This window comes from Hibiscus syriacus, unplaced genomic scaffold (genome assembly GCF_006381635.1).
Source record: "Hibiscus syriacus cultivar Baekdansim isolate YM2019G1 unplaced genomic scaffold, ASM638163v2 tig00110937_pilon, whole genome shotgun sequence".
Taxonomy (NCBI): Eukaryota; Viridiplantae; Streptophyta; class Magnoliopsida; order Malvales; family Malvaceae; genus Hibiscus; species Hibiscus syriacus.
Genome location: NW_024062922.1, coordinates 273,841 through 293,871, shown reverse-complemented (window position 1 = coordinate 293,871; position 20,031 = coordinate 273,841). Strand labels below are relative to the sequence as shown.

General features: G+C 35.1%; 2 pseudogenes; one reads left to right on the top strand and one right to left on the bottom strand.

Annotated features, from left to right (window-relative positions):
* Positions 1-3,706: 3,706 nt before the first annotated feature.
* LOC120147308 lies at positions 3,707-7,130 on the top strand (annotated as a pseudogene).
* Positions 7,131-15,234: 8,104 nt separating this feature from the next.
* Positions 15,235-17,378, bottom strand: LOC120147350 (annotated as a pseudogene).
* Positions 17,379-20,031: the final 2,653 nt, after the last annotated feature.

Genomic DNA, 20,031 nt, shown 5'->3' with positions numbered 1-20,031 from the left:
ATGCAACAGTGCATCTGTATCTCATAATATTCCAAACCATCGTTGATTATTCTCTTTTTTTTTTTGGATTTCAATTTCATGGTTCAATGAAAACCAAATTACATATAATCCTCAGAGCAAATTGAAAAACCTTACCCACCATTTTCTTCTTTTTCTTTCTCTTTCTTGATCATCAGTTTAAAGGGAAGGCCAAGTTGAAGCCTCTCTCTATATAGACATACACACACACACACACATCGTTCTCTGCAATTTTGATGATCAACAGCATGGAAGGAATATAGGCTTCAGCAATCTCCAGCATCAATGGTTTGTATCTTTGAGAACAAAGAAGAAGAAGAAGAAGAAGAAAAAACCCTTGATTTCTCTGTGTTAATTGATTTCTTATTGTTCTGTGTCTACTGATTGCTTTATATTCTTTTCCATCAAATCATGAAGTTGAGATATATAGATATATATATAAAAGTGATTCTTGACAAGAATTCTGGAAAGGGTTTATCATAACATCGATAAAGAACTCTATATAGTTCATGTTTATGCACAACTGAAAAACACAGTTTTCTTCTTCTTCTTCATCTTCTTCTTTTGCTTTAATTTTATTCTTACACGATAAGTATTAGATCGGATCCAAACTCCATTGATGTTATGTATTCTTTCCTTACCTACACAATGTATAATTTATGTTGGTTTTACTGCCTCACTAGACCTAGTTGAGACCGATATGCAAGTATGCCCATTTTTCTTTCCTGTCATGCATTAATGTTGTTTTATTGTAATAGAGAGAACTTGTTTAATGTTCTGATTTGTCAAAGTTTTGCAGAGAAAAAAAAAACTCATTAAATTTGAAACTACATCCATTTACATAGGTGGATGATGATGTTTTTGCTAATGGTTAATGTTTCCATGACAAGAGAAATTGGTTGCAGTTGAAACCTTTTAAACCCACAACAAATGTTGGGGATTCCCAATTATTGCGTTTTAAAACAATTTCAACGTCTTGTTCGGTGTAGGGTTATTGTCTTAATTTTTCATTAATTTAAGACAAAACCCATAATGTAAAACTAAGATTAGTGTCCTGAAGACAAATAAATCTAAACTCTCTACGGTAAGAATTTCCTTTGCCAATTTGTACTTTGTGGGAATATGTTTGATGAAAATACTGACAAATCTTTTAATATTTGCTTTCAATTTTAACTTTTTTTCCAAACCATCGTTGATTATTCTCTTTTTTTTTTGGATTTCAATTTCATGGTTCAATGAATTACATATAATCCTCAGAGCAAATTGAAAAACCTTACCCACCATTTTCTTCTTTTTTTTTCTCTTTCTTGATCATCAGTTTAAAGGGAAGGCCAAGTTGAAGCCTCTCTCTATATAGACATACACACACACACACACATCGTTCTCTGCAATTTTGATGATCAACAGCATGGAAGGAATATAGGCTTCAGCAATCTCCAGCATCAATGATTTGTATCTTTGAGAACAAAGAAGAAGAAGAAGAAGAAGAAGAAAAAACCCTTGATTTCTCTGTGTTAATTGATTTCTTATTGTTCTGTGTCTACTGATTGCTTTATATTCTTTTCCATCAAATCATGAAGTTGAGATATATAGATATATATATAAAAGTGATTCTTGACAAGAATTCTGGAAAGGGTTTATCATAACATCGATAAAGAACTCTATATAGTTCATGTTTATGCACAACTGAAAAACACAGTTTTCTTCTTCTTCTTCATCTTCTTCTTTTGCTTTAATTTTATTCTTACACGATAAGTATTAGATCGGATCCAAACTCCATTGATGTTATGTATTCTTTCCTTACCTACACAATGTATAATTTATGTTGGTTTTACTGCCTCACTAGACCTAGTTGAGACCGATATGCAAGTATGCCCATTTTTCTTTCCTGTCATGCATTAATGTTGTTTTATTGTAATAGAGAGAACTTGTTTAATGTTCTGATTTGTCAAAGTTTTGCAGAGAAAAAAAAAACTCATTAAATTTGAAACTACATCCATTTACATAGGTGGATGATGATGTTTTTGCTAATGGTTAATGTTTCCATGACAAGAGAAATTGGTTGCAGTTGAAACCTTTTAAACCCACAACAAATGTTGGGGATTCCCAATTATTGCGTTTTAAAACAATTTCAACGTCTTGTTCGGTGTAGGGTTATTGTCTTAATTTTTCATTAATTTAAGACAAAACCCATAATGTAAAACTAAGATTAGTGTCCTGAAGACAAATAAATCTAAACTCTCTACGGTAAGAATTTCCTTTGCCAATTTGTACTTTGTGGGAATATGTTTGATGAAAATACTGACAAATCTTTTAATATTTGCTTTCAATTTTAACTTTTTTTCCAAACCATCGTTGATTATTCTCTTTTTTTTTTGGATTTCAATTTCATGGTTCAATGAATTACATATAATCCTCAGAGCAAATTGAAAAACCTTACCCACCATTTTCTTCTTTTTTTTTCTCTTTCTTGATCATCAGTTTAAAGGGAAGGCCAAGTTGAAGCCTCTCTCTATATAGACATACACACACACACACACATCGTTCTCTGCAATTTTGATGATCAACAGCATGGAAGGAATATAGGCTTCAGCAATCTCCAGCATCAATGATTTGTATCTTTGAGAACAAAGAAGAAGAAGAAGAAGAAGAAGAAAAAACCCTTGATTTCTCTGTGTTAATTGATTTCTTATTGTTCTGTGTCTACTGATTGCTTTATATTCTTTTCCATCAAATCATGAAGTTGAGATATATAGATATATATAAAAGTGATTCTTGACAAGAATTCTGGAAAGGGTTTATCATAACATCGATAAAGAACTCTATATAGTTCATGTTTATGCACAACTGAAAAACACAGTTTTCTTCTTCTTCTTCATCTTCTTCTTTGCTTAATTTTATTCTTACACGATAAGTATTAGATCGGATCCAAACTCCATTGATGTTATGTATTCTTTCCTTACCTACACAATGTATAATTTATGTTGGTTTACTGCCTCACTAGACCTAGTTGAGACCAATATGCAAGTATGCCCATTTTTCTTTCCTGTCATGCATTAATGTTGTTTTATTGTAATAGAGAGAACTTGTTTAATGTTCTGATTTGTCAAAGTTTTGCAGAGAAAAAAAAAACTCATTAAATTTGAAACTACATCCATTTACATAGGTGGATGATGATGTTTTTGCTAATGGTTAATGTTTCCATGACAAGTGAAAATGGTTGCAGTTGAAACCTTTTAAACCCACAACAAATGTTGGGGATTCCCAATTATTGCGTTTTAAAACAATTTCAACGTCTTGTTCGGTGTAGGGTTATTGTCTTAATTTTTCATTAATTTAAGACAAAACCCATAATGTAAAACTAAGATTAGTGTCCTGAAGACAAATAAATCTAAACTCTCTACGGTAAGAATTTCCTTTGCCAATTTGTACTTTGTGGGAATATGTTGATGAAAATACTGACAAATCTTTAATATTTGCTTTCAATTTTAACTTTTTTTCCAGCCATTGTTGTTTGTTTACTAAAGGGGAAATTTATTTCATAAAACTAATTTTATTGCATCGTACAACTTTTACATTAATGCTGGAATTGGTAGGTTAATATGGTAAATATATATATATATTCATTTCTCTCAGAATGGAGATGGAAGATGAAGAAAAGAGGGTTGGCTGCAGTGATCAACAAGCTCAGAATTTATCTTCTGCGATGGTCATTTCTTCCCAGAAATGTTCATCCTTTGACTTGAATGAAGAAGCTAACAGCAAAGATGATTATTATTACAACATTGATGGAAAAGAAGGCGTGGATGATGAGATTGAGAAGAAAACCGAAGGTAGTTCCGGCAACGACAGAAGAACGTACGGCAATACATTAGGTCGAAATTGCCTCGGCTTCGATGGACTCCGGATCTTCATCTCTCTTTCGTGCATGCTGTTGAAAGGCTTGGCGGACAAGAGAGTATGTTCAAATATTAGTATTATTGGATGAGTGTAAATAAATAGTTGAGATTTTTTTTTTTGAAGTTTGAATATCTTCTATTTCCTACCATTAATCTTCTCGTTCTATACCTCATATATATATATACTTGTATATTAAATTCTTATGATTTTGAGGGGTTTAAGGTTTTTTTACTGTAATTTTTGTTGTTGCAGGAGCAACTCCGAAGTTAGTTCTTCAATTGATGAATGTGAAGGGACTTAGCATCGCCCATGTAAAAAGCCACTTGCAGGTAATAAGAACATAACATTTTATTATTATTGATATTTCAAATGGTTACTTGAATCTTTTTTGATCCATTATTCAAAAAAGTTTTAATATTCTTGTGTTCAGATGTATCGAAGTAAGAGACTAGATGAAGTTGGGCAAGGTGAGTTTCTTTTTCCTATGTGATTTACTACAATCATTTGATCTTATACATTACTTATTTTTCATTTTCAATAGTAATCTTTTTATCATTATTCTATCAACTTAGGTATAATTAATAAATAATTGGATAATAGATGATTAAATTTATTGAATCATATATAAGGTGGGTTTAATTAGGAGATAAAATTAGAAAATGAAATAAAATTTTTATTAATAGGTTAAGTACATAACTTCATAACTCACTTTAGAAACCATAGATTGACCAGCTTTATCTTAAATTTACAATAAATTTTTAAAATTTAGAATGTGACAACTACTATGTCACTTGGGGTTAATAAAAGAGGATGAAGTTAGATGTTAAATAATAAAAAATATTAAATATAAGTAATTATTTTAGTAGTTAAAAATTATTTTTCGATTAAGTAGTCAAGAATTCTGTGGGATACTGGGAAGTTATAGGGTAAAGAATTTACTGAGGTAAAAAAATGAAAATTTACTAAGAAAGACGATTATGAGAAAGGTTAGACTAAATTTTTAACATATCTCATAGGCTCATAGCTATAATAAGTATCGTATGTTATCCACTTAATGACGTAAAAATGTTAACATTAGTTGAAATTATTGAAAAAATTGTGAAAATTTGTAAGATTTCATCTTTAACAAATTTCGTCAATATTTATCGTAAATATGACATTTGTTAAATATTTTTTTCTCAATGAATTCCATAACTATTGATGTTAATCTAAGTTAGTATTATATATTCAAATACAAATCATGAAGCTTTGCACTTATTGTGCAGTTTTGAGCCAAAGAAGTAGATCAATTCAAGGGAGGGATGAATTCCAAAGCATGTTGCAGCAGTCCTCAACTCCCCATTTGCATTTCAGAATGGAGAATGGTGGATTCGTTTTAGCCAGAGAATCTTCCCTCTACCATCCACCATCATATTTCAAACCCACCTTCCCCAGGTTATGATCCTACAAGTTTCTCAACTTCTAATGCATGAGCGTCACATACATTTTTCGGTTTATTCCATTCATAAACTAATTTAGATCAGATACTGTAAAAACCTAACATGGAACGATATTTCCAACCTAATTTTCTTCATTCACAACGTCAAGTTTTGAACCCTAATCTTGCTTAACATTACTTGCTAATTAAGAAGTTAAATTTGATTTTGTATAGGCACCAAGCGCCAAACTCTTTCGTGAGCAAAGCTGGTGACCGGATTCATGCAACGGATACAAGCATGGGAATCGGAGCGATGAGAACCGGGCGATCACTTGAAGGGAAGAAGTGGCATCCTTTTGAAATGATGGGTGATAGATGGGGGTGCTTTAATGGAAATATGAACAAGCTGGGCAACGTTGCTGACATTTTCTCGCAATCTCTTTGCAAAAGACCAGGCTCGGATGGCAGACGCTACCCCACATGGGCAACCGAGGGAAACAAGAAAATGGTTCCGGACAAGCACGATTCCGTGAGCAAATACGATAGCTGGAGAGCAGAGTTTGAGGCCCGGTTTTTGCTCCAGGTAACAACTCTTGCTGGACTTTTGACTATAGGATTCTTATAGATGATAGTTTAAAGGTAGAATCAGGTATGGACGTGAGGAGGATAGGTTGCGACAGTCATCATTTAGAAAATTTAAATTACTATATATTTTAGATATTATGATTATCAGGCTTATCTCAATAGATAGATAGACCCAATGCTACTCTTTAAAATGAGGTCCCTAAAATATTTCATAATAAAAAATAATTTATTAAATTTAAAATTATGAGGGATATACTAGATCTTATTATCAAAATTCATCATACAAAACAATTAAAGACATAGTATTCGTTTGCAACTTTATCTGTCATTTTTCCAAGAACTAAACGAAAAGTTTATTTTCATTTTAAACGAAAATAACATTATGACACAAAATTATATATGGACAAACCTTAATGATATTAATGCGAGGAACCCAAGTTTAGAGACCCCATAACATGTCATATAGTGCACATATAAATAGACGAGCCTGATTATCATACATACATATGTACACTGACTTGTCATGGCAACATAGTTTGAATGGTTTATTTAAAAATTTTATATGCTCAAAATCAAAATTTTCAAAAAAAAAAATTTTAAGATTTAATTTATTTTTCTAAAAAATTAGGATTTAATAAAATATTTTAAAAACTTAAACCTTAATGATAATTTTCAAAAAAAATCAAAAAGATATTTAACTAAAAATATTTAATTTCTTCATTGTACTTTATTTTCTCTCCTATCTCACTCACTATACTTTAAATCTTTTCAATTTTATCACTGAATTTAATACATTGAGTTTTTTTTGTCACTCAATCATTTTTTCACTAACAACATTGTCAAATAAATTGTTTTATAGATGCAAAACGACGTCATTTTAGTGAAAATCTTATTGTTTTTTAAAACAACATCGTTTTAACTCCGTTAATTATTTAACTTAATAATTTTTAGATTTAAAATAATAATTTAACAAATAGATTTAAATTAATATTTTTTAAAATGCACTGTGAGTGTTGCTTTTGAAATAATTCCTTTGTTTTCATGGTTGCAGTTGAAGCAAGATAAAAAGGTGCAAGACAGGGAGTGGTTGCCGGATCTTCAGTTAAGACTAAGCCAAAGAACTGCAATTGAAGCTGAAACGACGAAAACGACGACAACGAGCCATTACAAAGGCCCCAAGGAAAGTAGCACACACCTTTCACTTTCATAACCTCAATATTTACCCACCACAACCAAGCAAAACAAGAGAAAATTACCCACGCCAAGGCGGAAGGAGGGTGAGTACTTAATTAAGGATCTGGCAATGTAAAAAGTAAACCCACACCAAGTTAGATCTTTCTAAGTACTTGTCCCTACAGCCAATTTATAAAGATTAGTGTTTCTTTGTCATTTTCAATCCTTTTCCCCCCTCGTAAACCAGTTTTGAATAAGATAGAGTTCTCAACCTTTGGAAGGTTTGTGATTTCACAAATATATATATTCTTCACTCATCCATGCATGGACTTTAGTGTTCTTTACCATGATATTGAAAGCTATGTCGATGCATATGCATTCATGCATTATTTTGTATTACATATGAACTAAAATTGTGGATTTTGATAAAGTTTGGACACTTGGAAAATGACGGATGACATTCCTACTTCCATTGAAACTCTTATCTCTCTCTTTTTTTTTAAAAAAAAAATTAGGACCAGGATAAGCCAAAAAAAATATAATCTTCAATTTAAACTCTTATCTATGTTTTTTTAATAGGATTAGGATAAGTCAAAAGGATCTTAAGAGAGGAGAAGAATAACATCTCTCTCATTCTTTTCGTTTTTTAGATTTTCTATTTCTTCATGAGTTGCTAAACTCTATCTAGTCAAAGTTCCAAAAGAATACCCATGTACCTAAGTATACTCGAAATCTTGTGGCATGCCACTATATCCAATGGTTCCAAAAGAATTCAATAGCCAATAGATTCAAGTGTTTTATCATTTATTTCAAGACCGGTTTAAGATGCACCAATTACACTTAGTATAAGGGGTTAGCCTATTCCTAAGTACCTAGGTAATTCCAAGGATAGCGATGACCCACAATTATACCATACCCTCACCGCTACAATCGACAATGAACGACTTCTTTCCCCTTTGCCTTGCTACTTGAAGCTCCCGATGGATTAAGAGCTTCAAGGATACAACAAAATGCACACATACCGGCAGGTTTCTACCTGTTAGGAAATATAACGAGAACAAGTAATTTCCCTATAGCCAGATTAGTGAGAATACGAAATAAAAGCGGAAAATAATACCCGAAAAATTGATAACGGAGTTCAGCCAATTGTGCTTACGTCTCCGGACTGCTGCAGATCTTTTACTGAAGAGAAAAATTACAAGTGTTTACAAAACACACTTGAGAGAGAACTGGAAGATTTTGGGATGATTTTGAAGCTAAATGAGCTAGGGTATTTATAGTTGAAACTTAGGGACTAATCTTTGAAAATACCCTAAAGTACAATGACTAAATGTGTGATTTACCCTTGCCCAAATTCAACAAAACACAACAGCCCCTATTTTTTAAATTCAACCGGCTGCCATCTAGAATGGCAGCCATCTAGAATTTCAACAATCTCCCACTTGAAGACTGATTTTAATCTGTCTTCACACCTTGATCGATGCAGCAGTATTTCTGGTCTTTTATTCTAACATGCCAACTGAAGCTGAACACAACTTCAGTTTGTCCGTTGTCACCGTCTTTGTCAACATGTCTGCCGGATTTTGAGCTCCACTAATCTTTTCAAGTTTCAAAATCCCATCTTCCAGAAGAGACCGGAAAATGATATCGCAATTGTATATGCTTTGTCCTGGAATGAAAAGACGGATTCTTCGCTAGATGGATAGCACTTTGACTGTCGCAATACAAGACATTTTTTTTTTCTTGCCTAACTCTTCCAAGAAACTTTGGAGCCAAAACCATCTCCTTGCTGGCTTCCGTAACAGCGACATATTCTGCTTCGGTTGTGGAGAGAGCAACTATCTTCTGTAGTTGAGAAACCCAACTCACTGCAGTTCCTCCTAGAGTATAAACATACCCTGTAGTGCTTCTTCTGATGTCGACATTTCCGGCTAAGTCAGCATCTACATAGCCTGTCAGTATCGTATCTCCACCTTTGAAACAAAGTGCTTTGTTTGTAGTACCCGTAGATATCTGAGGATCCATTTGACTGCTTCCCAGTGTACCTTGCCCGGATTATTCATGTACCTGCTAACAGCTCCCACTGCTTGAGCAATATCTGGTCTGGTACAAACCATGGCATACATCAGACTTCCAATTGCTGAGGCATATGACACCTTCACCATGTGTGCACGTTCTTCCTCCGTCTTTGGTGACTGTTCTTTGGAGAGTTTAAAATGAACACCTAAAGGTGTACTTACTGGTTTAGAATCTTGCATGTTGAATCTGGAGAGTACTTTGTTGATGTACTCAGCCTGTGATAACATCAAAGTCCCCGACTTTGTGTCTCTCTTGATCCTCATCCCAAGAATCTGCTTTGTAGCGCCCAGATCTTTCATTACAAATTGCTTCGACAATTTTTGCTTCAAGTTTATGATCTCTTGCATGTTTGAGCCTGCAACGAGCATGTCATCAACGTACAACAATAAAATAATGAAGCTATTGTCGAACCTCTTGATGTAGCAACAATGATCTGCTTGACATCTGGTAAAACCACTGCTACCCATGAAACTATCGAACTTCTTGTACCACTGTCTAGAAGCTTGTTTTAAACCATACAAACTCTTCTTCAACCTGCATACCAGGTTTTTCTTGCCTGCCTCGATGAAGCCTTCTGGCTGCCTCATATAGATTTCTTCCTCCAAATCACCATGAAGAAAAGCTGTCTTTACATCTAACTGCTCAAGATGTAAATTCTCTGCAGCTACAATTTTCAACACCAGTCTGATTGTAGACAGTTTACGACTGGAGAGAAAATTTCATTGTAGTCAATACCTTCTTTTTGCTGAAAACCTTTGACTACCAATCTTGCTTTGTAGCGTTTGCTCCCATCGTGCTCTTCTTTGATCCTGTAAATCCACTTGTTATGGAGCGCTTCTTGCCTTGTGGTAATTCAGCTAATTCCCATGTCTGATTGACATAAGCGAGTCCATCTCATCTTTCATGGAAGACTCCCACTTGACTGAATCCTCCACTTGCATTGCTTCATCATAGCACTCTGGTTCACCATTGTCAGTTAGCAACAAGTAGTGCAAAGAAGGAGAATACCGTTGGGTTGGTTTAGGAATTCTGGAGGAGCGTCTCAGTTCTGGTGTGCTTGGTTCTTCTTGAACTGCTTCAGGATTGATTTGAACATCATTTCCAGGAATCTCCTTAAACTCAGCAAATTCCTTTGTTTCAGCTTTGGTATTTGAACTACTTGATTCTACAATTGACATGTCTTTGTACATCACATTCTCATTGAAAATGACATCTCTGCTTCTGATGATCTTCCGATTTTCATAGTCCCAAAACCGGTAACCGAACTCATCACCGCCATAACCAACAAAGGCACATTTGTTGGACTTAGCATCAAACTTACTTCTTTCAGCAGAGTCTATGTGTACATAAGAAATACAACCAAACACTCTTAAGTGTGAAAGGTTATTTCTTTCTTGCTCCAAACTTCCTCTGGTATTCTGCCATCCAAAGGAACTGAGGGCCCACGGTTGATCAAGTAAGCTGCAGTGTTGATTGCTTCAGCCCATAGAAATTTGGGCAAGCCGGCATGTATCCTCATACTTCTGGCACGTTCATTCAGAGTTCTGTTCATGCGCTCTGCTACACCATTATGTTGCGGTGTCTTGGGAACTGTTGTCTCCATCTTGATCACATTGTTTGCGCAGAAATCTCTGAATCTACTGTCTCTGTACTCTCCTCCATTGTCAGACCTCAACCGCTTGACTTTCAAACCAGTCTCATTTTCCACCATGGCCTTCCATTTTCTGAAGATATCGAAGACTTCTGATTTCTTCTTCAGAAAATAAACCCACACCTTCCTTGTTGAATCATCGATGAAGGTGACATAATATAGTGAGCCTGCAAGAGATGGAACTGGGGATGGTCCACATACATCAGTATGAACCAATTCTAACCTTTCTGCCTTGGGTGTCTTGCCAATCTTTGCAAAACTGACTTTCTTTTGTTTGCCAAATATGCAATCCTCGCATAGTCCGACATCTACATTCTTTAGATCCGGCAACTTCCCTTTTGACAGAAGTATCTTTATTCCTTTCTCGCTCATATGGCCAAGCCTTTGGTGCCATAGGTTTGATTTTCCATCAGCATCTGCTACTGCAATGATATTCTCTAAATTTGAGGTTACATAGAGAGTATCAGTCTTCTTACCACGAGCAATGACGAGTGCTCCTTTGGTAATCTTCCATTCACAGCCTGAAAAGGTTGTACTGTATCCTTCTCCATCAAGCTGTCCTACAGAAATCAAATTTCTTTTGAGACCAGAAATATGTCTCACTCCTGTCAGCTTCCAGGTGGTCTGGTTTGGCAGCTTTAGTCGGATGTCTCCTTTTCCGACGATCTTCAAGGTTTCATCATCAGCAAGACGAACCTTCCCAAAATCACCACTGACATAGTTCTCCATGATTTCTTGGCATGACGTGGAGTGGAAAGATGCCCCTGAATCCAAGATCCATGATTCAATCGGACTGTTGACGCTTAGAATCATGGCATCACCTGTCTCCTCTGTCATGTTGGCAGATCCTTGTGCGCTGGTATCTTTCTTCAGTGCTCGACAGTCTCTTTTAAAGTGACCCTTCTTGCCGCAATTATAACAGGTAAAATCTTTATTTCATGTTCTTGATTTTCCCCTTCTGGATTTCGATCTGCCACGATTTGAATTCCTTTCTGAAGTTCTCCCTCTGGACTCCGTGTGCAAGGCTGATGAGGTTGATGCTTCACCCGATTCTCTCCGTCGAATTTCTTCGCTCAGTACCAGATCCCGAACATCGTCGAATTTTAATTTGTTGTTTCCCGACGAACTGCTGACTGCTGTAACAGTAGCATTCCAACTGTCTGGTAAAGATGATAAGAGAATTAAAGCTCGAACTTCATCATCGAATTCAATTTCCACTGAACTCAACTGGGTTGTGATTGTGTTGAGTTCATTTAGGTGTTGTGCCATCGATGCCCCTTCCGTCATCCGCAAATTAAATAATCGCCTCATCAAATGAACTTTGTTTGAGGCCGATGGCTTCTCATACATACTGGAGAGAGCTGCCATAAGACCCGCCGTGGTCTTTTCCTTTGCTATGTTGAAAGCAACATTGCGGGATAACGTCAGTCGGATAACTCCGAGGGCTTGTCTGTCGAGAAGAGCCCAATCTTCATCCTTCATGCCCTCTGGTTGCTTTCCTGAGAGGGGTTGATATAGATTTTTCTGGTACAGAAAATCTTCGATCTGCATCTTCCAAAAGCCAAAGTCCACACCATCGAACTTTTCAATTTTCACATTCCCTTCGTCTGCAGCCATTGCTCCCACTCGAATCTGGTTTCTTTGAATCGTTTTTGACAATTTCTGCGAACCGCCGTGTATTTGAACACCTCCGTCGACAAATTCGTATCGCCGACAAAATTTCACTATTCACGAAATTCACTATTCACGTGAATAGTAACCCCGCAGAAAAATTGGCAAAATTCACAACCAAAAGCTCATGATACCAGTTGTTAGGAAATATAACGAGAACAAGTAATTTCCCTATAGCCAGATTAGTGAGAATACGAAATAAAAGCGGAAAATAATACCCGAAAAATTGATAACGGAGTTCAGCCAATTGTGCTTACGTCTCCGGACTGCTGCAGATCTTTTACTGAAGAGAAAAATTACAAGTGTTTACAAAACACACTTGAGAGAGAACTGGAAGATTTTGGGATGATTTTGAAGCTAAATGAGCTAGGGTGTTTATAGTTGAAACTTAGGGACTAATCTTTGAAAATACCCTAAAGTACAATGACTAAATGTGTGATTTACCCTTGCCCAAATTCAACAAAACACAACAGCCCCTATTTTTGAATTCAACCGGCTGCCATCTAGAATGGCAGCCATCTAGAATTTCAACACTACCAAAAATTCTCTCCAAGTCACTACCAAACAACATTCTGAATTTATATAATCAAATATGTGAAACAATATTCAATTTGGCGATTCCCTATCCAATCTAATACCGATCTCTAATAAATATTTTCCAACACATAAATATATAATTAAGAAAATTAAGAAAAATCAACGTTCTATTATCAGATTCAACAAAAAAATCTAACTCAATTAATCAAAATCAAAACCCCAAAATTATGAACAATGCCCAATTTAGACATCCAAAATCAACATGAAATCTCTTGAACTAATAATCAACACTTTTTGTACTTATAAGCCATGTATCAAATTATCATAATAAACTAATCTTTCATAAGGTAAAAGAGAAATTTTACTCTAAATAATTCAAAATAAAATCTTGAAATAAACCCAATTTCGCACATAACATTCTATTGAATTTGAAGCATTGCAAATGAGGAATTTTTTCGATCTTTAAAGGAAAAATAACAACTATCTAAATGTCAAGGCAGATGAAGTAACTTGGAACAAAGCCTTGGAAAGAATGAAGAAAATAGGAAGAGTTTTGATGAAAAGTGACGAGAGAATTTGAGAGAAAAGTGAGGAGTATTTGGGTGAAAAATTGGAATTATCACTTTAGTGAAAGTCGGTTATGATTTTGTTAAAATCAATAAGAGGCTTTTAATATTATTTAATATTAAAATATGATTCACTAAAATAATATTAATTAAAATTCGATTTAAAAAGTGAATGTTGGTTAGCCGATAGCGACTAGCGGCAACAAGGCTGGCCAGCTTATGGAATTTATATAATAAAATGTTAGCGCGAGAAGGACAAAAGAAAGAAAAAAGTTGTGAAAACGGTGCCAATTTGGGATGCCTATTTAGAACCCCAAAAGGTCGTCATTTTGGAGGTACTTGGCTTGTGACTCATATGTTTGGCCGATCTTTGTCATTCTCTATTTTTGGATAAATTGTCCGCCTTTGTGCATATTTTGATTTAGTTCTTTATATTTTAATTGATTGTTATTTTGGTCATTTTAACTTCTGAATTCGTAGTCTTATTTTACATATTAATTTTTATTTTGGTCGTTATAAGTTCTTTTTTTTTTTTGGTAATTTAATCCTAATATGTAAATTAATTAATTAATTTGATTATTTTTAGGGTTATTTGTTTTTATTATTTATAATTATTAATCATATATGTTATTACTAACATCTTATTTTTAGGACTAATGATAAACATATATAAGGGATCATAAATTAAATAAAATTCTGAACTCGTAATATCCAATTTTAAAACAATGGATAATAAATTAGGGATCAATTTTAGGCTTTGTGGAGGTGTTAATCCTTCTGCACACGTAATCGAATCCCGAACTCGTTTTCTGATTCCGTAGACCAAAATCAATATTTTAGTAAAATTAATTTTTTTATTAAAATTATCCGTTTTTATGTGGTCTAATCTCACTTGAAAATGATCGACGACGACTCATATTTTTACAATGTTTTTCAAATCCAACATTGGCATGAAAAATCTTTATGACACTAATCAAAACGACCGATCACAACTCTAACCATATAACGAGTTCTTTTTTAAGACTCACAACATATTCGAACCAACCCAAAAAAAGGGTTCGACTATAAGTAGGATAGAACAAATCCTTCTCCATGGCGCAGTGTATGATGCCGAAATGATAGAAGTGCCGTTGGAATAGAATATGCCCTATCCTCATTGTGAGATGGAATCCCACAGGATCAACGAGGCTTGCACACGCTTTTATCATGGTCCACTCAGCACTTTAACCACATATGTTCAAGGTTTACCCTTCCTCTTTGCAAGGAAAAAAAACATTGAACATAAAATATTTTAAATAAATAAAAAAATCTCCATTTATATTTTTTAAAAGATTTTCATACCATGTAATAATTCTTTTATAAACTACTGACTCATGTTATACACATATTTTTTAAAACATGATAATTTTTTTTGTTGTCCTCTAATTTTTAAAGGTTTTATCTTGATTAATTATGATTGACCCATATTACATACATAGTTTTGATAAGTGAGTATTCTAACGAGAATTTTTATATATACAAGACATCGAATTTGAAACTTATTTAAATAATATTAAATCGCTTACCACTTAAATCAATCCTATCGGTACAAACTTTAATACATGCATATCTTGCTTTCATCATAAAGTCTGAGTAATAATGATTAAGCGTTGTAGTTTATTCGACGAGTCTGCGTATAGTTCTTCTAATCAGGACCGTGACGGTTGATGCTATTAAGCGCATCCTCGAATCGACGGCAGGATCCGACTCTCATCTCGGTGGTCGTGTCATTCTCCGGTGCCGGGTAATAATCTTCTCTAAGTTGAACATCTCTCAGCGTTGGGATTCTCAGCAGAAACATCATGAAGTGTTCATTAGCAGTTCCATGGATGAAGAGTTTCCTTAGGCTCCCACACTGGGATAGCAAAGCAGCTGCAGGAAGAAATAGGCTTCTCTGGTTCACATCCATGTCATGTGCTGGCCAATAGTTTAGCTCAATTAGATTCAAATTCTCGATTCCGCTGAGGAAAAACCGCTCCCACAGGCTCAAATCTGTGTACCCCGGTGGAGCCGTGAGACCATAGCCGATAACTCTACTGCAGTCCAGAAGCATCTCGAAAGACTAGGATAACCGGACAAGAAACGCAGACCCAATGAGTTGTTACAAGGCCTACGTGGATCCCTGCAATCGCCTTCGATCTTTATTTCGATCTCTTCGAGTGATGGACAATCATCTAAACCGGCCATGGATAATGGAGTGAGCAATTCACCTACAGCAATCCAGAGGGAAAGATGGTGTAGTTTAGACCATGTTCTGGATCCGACATGGAGGGACTTGCTTTTCTTTTTCAACCTTGTTTCTTCCCTGGAACTCCCTGTGTGGTTTCCTGAATTGTCCACACTGTCCCACACGCAATCTAGTGGAGTCGCTCGATCCGGTCCCGAATCGGTTCGATTGCCTGCAATGATGAAGCTGCATTGAGGTTTTTGCAGAAAGAATTTTGACATCGACCAAAGTTTTCCTGAGAACATGAGTGAATTTCCAATCCCTTTTACTGTGATTTTCTTACATCCTTGAACCTCAAACTTGGAAAGTCTCGGGCAGCCAAGAGAAATGGCTTCCAAAGAGTTGTCGGTTAAATCGGCTGAATTCTTGATCAACAAAGATTCTAACCCTTGGCATAGGGCGATCCCATCTGGTCGAGAATCAATGCCTCTGCAGATTCCATGGAACTGTCCCAGCTTTAATGATTTAAGCCTGGGGCACCTGGAATTAAGCAACTCCAACGCTGGCCAAGCGTCCCCAACATTGTGGCAAACATCGAGAACCAATACTTCGAGTAGCGGCAATCTGGCGAATACATCACCGAGTATAGCATGTGTGATACTTGCATCTTCAGATGTGTAACCCTCATTGTTGGAATCGGGGAAAACGTTGGACAAAGAAGTAGCATCCACAAGGTGAAGTACAGAAAGAAGGACAGTTCGCTGCTAGAGCCAGCAGAGTTTGATCGCCGACAAATCCCACGAATCGGTGGTCGAACATACATGTTGCAAGCAATTCACGGAGGTTTGGGCAGGATGCAGTAATGGCTAAAAGCTCATGGGACTTGAATCCCTCAGCTGAGGAATGTTTGAGGATATTAAGATGAGAAAGAGAGGCTGCAAGTGTAGGGTACGCTTCAATGGCAGTGGAAGATCCTCGGTCCAGCAATGAAAATGCGAAACATCGAGTGAGGAAAGCAAACGACAATGCTCGAAAAGTGTGATAAACTCGGTCCCGTGAGGTAGCATCGGCAAACGTTGGTGCCAACGTATGAGCTTGATATGTCGTAAGTCAGGCCATTGTGGAGCTAAAAGATGGAGAGTCGAAGGGTTACGGATATAAACAATGAGAGAACAACCGATGGAAATGCATGACGAAGGAGTTGAGCGAGAAGGAGTGGGTTTGGGGAGGAATCAAGAAGAGGGTGTCCCCATGGAGATAGCAAAGAGAGGTCAAGATCAGTGACAGCTCGAAAGCAAGTCGGAGGAGGAAGAGATCGCGGACGTTGCCGCGGAGGGTGAGGGATTTGCGAGTGGAACGCTCAAGCAAGTACCATTTGGGACACACAAGGGACATGGCATTGCGAGTGCGAGTATCGGTAACTAAGGAGAATATGGTAGCGAGAACAACATCGGGAATGTCATGGAAATGAACACTGCTTGAGGTTCCACCCATTGTTGTGTGGCATATACCGTCTAGGGGAAACAACATATATATAATGTTGTGAATGTGGCTACCTATCTACTCTGGATATCATCGGAGAGAGAGAAATATGTCGATTCTGAGACTTAAATTCTATAATTTTGTGTATGGCGACAAAGGGAATATCAAAGAGAAGTGTATAAACCACATAAAATCATCCCTAGATTCAACTTTTTTTTTTGGCCAAAACCGGCTGCTAGTTTACATAGCGAATATATGTATAAGTGGGTTGTCTATTTATTCCAAAAGTACGCATGCACATATGTTATATAAAAAAATGTTATCTAACAAAATTATTAACTGAAATTTATTTTCACACATTATTTTAATATTTTTATTGATAATATTAATTTTTAATGATATAAAAATATAAGATTATATCACATATTAATATTTTTAAATAAAAAATAAAATTTGTAAGAATTTATTAGAAATACCAAAATAATGAATGGAATTAAAGTTCACTTACCAACTTGAGAGTAAAAAATTATTTAGATACCAACTTAGAAGAAAATGTTTAATTCAAGTATCAAATGTATATTTAAAACTTTGAACTTTGATGCACAGCTAATGCTGGTGTATATATATTAGATAATATTTTTATTTTTATATGAAATAATTATTTTACCACGTGATACTTTCCTAACACATCACGTAACACTTTGAAACATTTTATTTTAATGAATAGTATTAATGATGAATTTATAGATATAATTGTTTAAATCGGATTTTTTTAAAGAGAATAACAATTTATTTTATCACCGAACCCATTCAATAAGTTCAACTATATACAACTTCGAATATTAAAGTGTTGGAAATGGATAATTTTAAGCCATATATATTTAACCCTTTTTAAAAAAAATCATAAATACATATTTGAAATATCGTAAATGTATATGAATAATAATGGTGAAGAAGGCAAAAGAAAAAGTAGATACGTAATCCATATGGACAAGAGAAATGGGGTGAAAGTGAAGAAGTGTGTAAACTGGTGGCCTACAAAAGAGATAGATCTTTTAATTGGTTGAAAAGGGAAGATAAAAAGTGAACCAAAAACTGGGTTACAATTAAAAGAACCACTGCAGATATTGGCAACCTTTGGACGTGCAATGTGAGGGTGAAAATGAAGAACCAATGGAAGCGAACAAAGAGATGGTGCCGAATCTTTATGTCAAGGTGAGGAAATAAAGATCAAAAACACCAAAATAAAGTAGTGGAAACTGGGAGGCTCTCGGGGGGAGTTTCTAAACCCACAGTTGCGATTCATGGTTGTCGTTTTCTTGAAATTTTAAATTTTTATATAATTTAATGATAATTTATCCTAATCATCTCTAAAATTTTATAAGTTAGATAGTCTAATATAAAATAGTACTTTCATCCCTCTCTAAACTTGTAGGCTATGGAGTTTCCTGGCCTCATATTGGAGGGGGAGACAATCAAAACATACGTATAGATTTAAAGTTGATTTCACAACACAAGTTTTAGATATGTGGGAGCATGCCACTTGCATATGCCCAAGCTCATGTATTTTTTTTAGTCGATCATCATCCACTTCCTAATTATACCATTTCCCTTTATTCCTTTCCTTCTTTCTCTTTCAAATATCTTCTCCACCCTTTTCTTGGTGAAAATGTGTGTGCATATGGATATATATTAATATTGCAAGTGAAATCAAAAGCACTTTTCCTTTAGGCTTTATTTAGTTTATGGCCACTTGTATAAGAAACATGTATATTTCCATTACCCAAAAGACAGCTCTTTTTCTCGTCTTCTCCAAGAGCATAATACATTGCACACGAATTATTTATATTTAAAGCAGCGAATCAATTAATGTTACCATTTAATTAAATATTAATTTAGTTAAAATTATCTAAAATATCCTAGTTATAAATGATAATTAATATTATTGAATGAGTGTGTTTTTAGTTTTTATTTTTATATAATAAACTTTTAAAAAAACCATTATATAAGATTTTGTACAATTAAACAAACTCATATTATATGTTGTGTGCGTTTAATATTACCGAGATCTAACTCTATCCGGTTTGAAATCTGCATGACAGAAAACAGAATGGGCCAGTACTGTTACTGGTGCCTGCCCCAAACTTTTAAATTACATAAAAGTGATGGCCCAACTTGTAATAGCCTCACTCCTCACTCATTTTACTAGGCTTGGAGTGAATAAAGTACAGACGAAATTAGATATGCCAAAACAGGGGGAGGTATGCGACACTTGAAAAGGAGTAGAACACTAGGGTTTTGAAAAAGATAATAGAAAAAAATGGATTTTTTTTAGGACAAAAGACGTTTGTATAGCCTCGAGAAATTGAGAAAATTGTGAGATAAGCCCCTAACTTTCTAGGGTTTAGGTTTTATACACCTTACAATCCAGTCCATAATATTTTTATTTCTTTCAATTAAGTCACTAATCTTTCAATTTAACCATTTAATCAATTCATTTTCAAATAAAGGCCAATTGAGTCCCCAAAATTCAATTTAGACAGATTTTCTTTCTGGTTAAACTTAGAGGAAAATTTTAGACTCGTATTCTGGGTGTGTCTAGGGGTGAGCAAAACACGACTCGACTCGAAAAACCAATTTTTTCGACTTGAAAAAACTTGACTCGAATTGATTTCGAGTTGTAATTTCATAAACTCGAGTCGAAAAAGTTTCAAATTTAAATCGAGTTGTAATTTTAGACGAAATA